Below are 6,000 nucleotides of genomic sequence, written 5' to 3'. Positions count from 1 at the left end.
CTAGGCTAGATAAAGGGTATTAGTTAGAAAAAATGGTAATAATATTGTGTTAATATTAATTTCCTGATTTTGATCATTGTACTGTGATCACATAAGACATTATCTTTGGGGAAGCAGGGTGTGAGGTCTACAGAAATTCTTTGTACTATTTTTGTCACTTTTCAGTAAGTCTAAAATTATTTCAAAATGAAAATTGAAAAATAAAAATTTTCAAAACCAAGAAAATGAAAAGAACAGTATGAGATGGAGGCGTGTTTGCTGGTTTTAGCTAAGAACATAAATTGATAAAATACTCTTATTTGTAACTTATAAACAAAATAGGAATGACAAAGAATGGGACTGACAGGACTATAAACTATCTAAGTGGTAATAGAAAAAAGTTGGCTCTAATCACAATAAACTCTAATTAAAAATTAGTGGAAATGGTTTCGATATAGAGGACAAAAATTTACACATAAAGACTTTGCTAATTTCCTCATCTCTTAAAGCAGGAGTCAGATATTGTACAAAGTTGAAATATGATTATAAAAATAATAACCATAACTCATAAAGATTTTTGGATTCATTTTATTTTAACTTTAGAAGAATCGTATAGAAATGATCAGTTCTTTCAGTGGGAAAATACTATGTGAATTTTAGCAATTCCTCAAATTTTACTTCATTCTCTTTTTCTTTGGTTCAAGTGAAAATACTTTAATCCAATTAAAATGTCATAAATACTATGAGGCCGTGTTTCTAAAGTCATCTGTTTCTCTTTGTCTGGCTATCTATCTTTTTTTCTGTCTACCTATCTATTTGTCTATCTGCCTATTTGTCTATCTATCGATCTTGCTGTCAATCTTTCTGTCTGTCTGTCTATATGCAGAGATGGATGTTTTGGGTAGTGTTTACCAATCTATAGCCCTGCTTGTTTGAGTTTGGTGGATTTCTCTTACCTCCTTTGTGCTGCTCTGAATTTTAAAAATTCAGAATTTTTAAAGTGATCATGCGTTTTGTTCCTAAAAAAACTTAAAAGAGTAGATGATTTTAAAAAACAAAACAAGTTACATAGTTCGAGATGTGATAAGTAACATTGTTACGTGTTGCATGTTCCAACAGGAATAAAACACTGGGATTTGAAACTGTGATTGTTCCCACTGTCTGACACCTAGAATGCCTCCTTATTGCCTTTCTTATTGTCCTGCTTCATTCTTTTCTCTGTTTAGCTTCCCTTCTTTTTAGACCCAGTTCAAACAAGGATCTCTCTCTCTCTCTCTCTCTGTCTCTCTCTCAATTTCTGTGACATTTCATGTTATTAACTATGTTATGTTGTTGGAGTAGAACCTGTGTTGATGACCCATCTTCCCATTTGCGAACTATTAGGGCAGGGGCCATGCTCATCTTTTGTAATTCCCATGCCCATCACGATGCTTTGTGCATATTATAAGCTCCGTAATTGATCGTCCTGGATTTGAACAGGTGATCTGAAGGCAGGGGAATGTCACCAAGGAGAAAAGAAGATGCAGAACGAGCTTGAGCTGAAACACTGGTAAGTATAAACATTTGGAGTTTATGGAATACTGGTGACAGAGGTTCCTCACATGCATTCACCTGGAGGATAGATTAGACAAAAGAAGTCCACAGACACACACACCCAGAACTGAAGGGAGTGCACACAGTCCCTGGAACAGCGGGAGGACATCAAAATTGGCTTATTTCCTCCAAGTCTTGTAGAAAAGCCTTGCTTAGAGGCACAGTGTGCTGGTCCATCAACAACATGGGAATCCATGTTCAACAAGGCAGCCTTCACACGCCAAAGACTCTCTGGTACTGAAGGAGCAGGCTGCAGCTGGACAAACCAGGGTAAACCCCAGTTCCCTCACTTCCCAGCAGGCTGTCCTCCCCATGTCCCATGGGGCCAGCCCTGTTAGGATTCACCTTGTAGGCTTGTTGTGAGGACAAAAACGAGATAATAGCTGAAAGGCAACTACTCCAAGTCTGTACTAAGTAACAGCTGGTTAAGGAAAATTTCAGCCCAATAATTACTATCGTTGACTGGTTCTTCATTGTTGCACTGTTCCTTTGGCTTTAGATTAAATTCATGAATCCTGTGGTGTCTCTGTTTCCCTAGGGGTGAACTTGGGAATGACCTCTTGTGTGGGTATCAGGTGCTAAGTGCGCACAAACAATTTGTACCCGGAAGCTGAAGTCGGCTCCTGGGCTGCTGGGCTGATGCCTGCTTGGGTGGCTGCCCCTATTCCCCACAGAGTCCTGCTTCCTGATCTCTCCAACAAGCACCAAGGAGTTGGCCTTCCTTCCCAGGGCTGCTTCTTGGTGGAGCTCATAGCTGATGATAAAGTACTTGACAAACACGGCCTGCTGAATGGTATCTTGTTTGAGCCAGAGGTGAGGCATTGATAAGGAGGAGGATGGCGACACGTTTCTGATACCCAACCTGGACTCTTACGAACACAGTCTTTCCTGGATATCGTGCAGTGCCAAGCACCAGCAAGATTAATTACAGTAATAACCAGCATTTATTGAGAGCTTATTCTGTTCCAGATAGTGGGATGCCTGGTGGATTTGACACCACAGGCAGGTCATTTTTTAACAACCCACCTTCTGATGCAATTATTTTCAGTATAATCTTGAAATAAAACAAGGAATATTAGTGGTCATAAAATAAACATGAAACTTGGAAACTTTTCTTTTATTGAAGTAAAGTTGATTTACAATATTGTGTTAGTTTCAGGTATACAGCAAAGTGATTCAACTATATATACATATATTTTTTTTCTTTTTCAGATTATTTCATTGAAAAACTTTTTAAATATATTTTTTAATAAATTTATTTATTTATTTTTTTGGCTGCATTGGGTCTTCTTTGCTGGGTCTTCGTTGCTGTGTGCGGGCTTTCTCTAGTTGCGGCGAGCGGGGGCTACTCTTTGTTTCGGTGCACAGGCTTCTCGTTGTGGTGGCTTCTCTTGTTTTGGAGCTCGGCTCTAGGCATGCAGACTTCAGTAGTTGTGGCATATGGGCTCAGTAGAGCCATATGTGGCTCACAGGCTTAGTTGCTCTGCCGTATGTGGGATCTTCCTGGACCAGGGCTTGAACCCGTGACCCCTGCATTGGCAGGCAGATTTTTAACCACTGCACCACCAGGGAAGTCCCTCATTGAAAACTTTTGATTGAACTTCGTATATATAATCATGCCAGCCAAAGTAACAACAATACAATGCAAAAAAGGAAATAAGGAATGGATTAATACTTTTAGTTACATGAATGTATTGTGGGGAAAAAGAAAAAAAAATAAATTTTGCAAACTTCACAGAATGATTTGTGCATAAATTGAAGTAAGTCTAGTTCTGTTTTTTCAGCTTTAGAATCTCTTTCCTATCAGTCTCCTCCCCTCAATACACTGTTTAAGTGCAAGGGGCGGAGATTCCAGTTCTGCTCGAAGGGACCTCAAACAGTTCTGAACACAAACAATCCTACTCCAGAAACCTGTGTGTGTAGCTGAGTCCATGTATGTACAGGGTCAACTGTACAACTGGCTGACTATATAACTGCCATGTAAAATCAAACGTTTACTAAAGAATGGAAAATTAAAATGTTCTAAATTGAAGCTTACATACATATGATGCGGGCTTCCCTGGTGGTGCAGTGGTTGAGAATCTGCCTGCCAATTCAGGGGACACGGGTTCGAGCCCTGGTCTGAGAAGATCCCACATGCCGCGGAGCAATTAGGCCTGTGAGCAACAACTACTGAGTCTGCGCGTCTGGAGCCTATGCTCCGCAACGGGAGAGACCATGACAGTGAGACGCCCGCACACCGCAATGAAGAGTGGCGCTCGCTTGCCGCAACTAGAGAAACCACTCGCGCAGAAACAAAGACCCAACACAGCCAAAAATAAATTAATTAAAAACGAATAATAAAATTTAAAAATACATACATATGATACTGTTAAAACTCAACAATAACCACAGCAATTTTTAAAAATAAATTTATTTATTTTTATTTATCTATTTTTGGCTGCATTGGGCCTTCGTTGCTGCGCGTGAGCTTTCTCTAGTTGCGGTGAGTGGGGGCTACTCTTCGTTTCAGTGCGCAGGCTTCTCATTGTGGTGGCTTCTCGTGTTGTAGACCATGGGCTCTAGGCTTGCGCTGGCTTCAGTAGTCGTGGCTCGCGGGATCTAGAGCACAGCCTCAGTAGTTATGGCGCAAGGGATTAGTTGCTCCACGGCATGTGGCATCTTCCTGGACCAGGGATTGAACCCATGTCCCCTGCATTGGCAGGTGGATTCTTAACCACTGCACCACCAGGGAAGCCCCACAGCAGTTGTTAAAAACTTTTTTAGACCAGCCTTTTTTTTTTTTCAGAGAGGAATATTTTATCCCAAACAATGTTTAGAGTTACCAATGCATACAATAATTTTAGGTATTGTTGCTTTTCAATTCTCTACAGGCCGTGAACCCCTGATGGCTCATTTCCTGGTCCAGACATTGTGGGGCGCTGCATTCAGTAACTCATCTCATTCTCTTCACTGCTATTATTACCCTCATTTGACAGATGAGACTCAGAGAGGGTGGCTCACTTACCCAAGGCCACACAGTTAGCGGCTGGTTGGCTGAGATTTGACCCCAGGCAGTCTCTTCCGTGAGACTTCACTCATGACCAGGGTGGCTGCACTGTCTCCAAAAAACACACATTAGGGTTATGTGGCAATAACTCACCTTTTCATTGTTCATGTAGGTCTCTTCTTCGTCTTCCCCTTTTTAACTTTTTTTATTATTTAAATTTTTTAAAAAATTTACTGGTTTTGTTACTTTATCTTCTTTATTTTTAAAAGTTTCATAACTGCAGTTTATCAAGTTTACAGAAAAAGTACAGACATCAATTAAATGAAACCATGTGCTCACTATCCCGATCATCTTCGTGTGTATCTATAGATTAAATAAAATAATATGATATCTCAATTTTCATCTCCACCTTTCTTCCAAGATGTAACTATTTCAGTATTTTTTCAAATTAAGTCTAAATTATTTAACATTGTTATACTTTCCCCAAGTGAAAAAATATCTGAGGCTGTTTTAAGTAACTATTATAATCTACCCTGTCTTTACTGTTATAGTTTGCTAGAGATAGTTTATATAATATATGATAAAAAATAATGCTTATTATTTTCAGAGAATGTAGTAAAGTTACTGACATATTTTATCCTTCTTTTTCTTTTTTAGTTTAGAATGCATTTGGGGGAGCACAAATGATCTGAATTCCTGGTTTCCAGAGAGATGCTCTAGGAGCTGAGATTGGCAGCCGTGTCTCAATCCCCATTTGAGAAGATGCATTTCAATGAAGAACCTGAATGTACCAGCCAGACTGTAAAAGACACATGTCAACTGCTTCCTCTGTAAAGACTATTAAAAGCACAGAAAACAGGGGACACTAATAGAAAAGTTCCAGAAAGGCTTAAGAGCACAACATAGAAAATAGCACATAAATGACTACTTTTGACTCTCCATGGAGTCCCTTGCAAGTAAGGGAAGCCATTGAGTTGTTCATACGTTTTTGTTTTTGTTTTTGTTTTTGTGGTATGCGGGCCTCTCACTGTTGTGGCCTCTCCCGTTGCGGAGTACAGACTCCGGACGCGCAGGCTCAGCGGCCATGGCTCACGGACCCAGCCGCTCCGCAGCATGTGGGATCTTCCCGGACCGGGGCATGAACCCGTGTCCCCTGCATCGGCAGGTGGGCTCTCAACCACTGCACCACCATGGAAGCCCCATATGTTTTTGTTTTTACTCCTGTAACCTAGTCATTAAAATTTCCCAGGAAATCTCTGCTCAGTGGCACACAAGCTAAGAGAAGAAAAGGTCCTCTTGTCTGTCACCCACACACGTCAATGTTTGGCAGCTATAAATCAGGATGTTCAAAAAATGTCTCTTTCCTTGACATAATTCCAAATGTATCCATCATACAGATGGAATCAGCTTCCTGTAATGTAGCATAATCTTGCTTACAT

Source organism: Orcinus orca, chromosome 16, assembly GCF_937001465.1.
Source record: "Orcinus orca chromosome 16, mOrcOrc1.1, whole genome shotgun sequence".
Classification (NCBI taxonomy): domain Eukaryota; kingdom Metazoa; phylum Chordata; class Mammalia; order Artiodactyla; family Delphinidae; genus Orcinus; species Orcinus orca.
The sequence above is the reverse complement of the archived record's forward strand: the minus strand, read 5'-3'. Positions refer to the sequence as shown.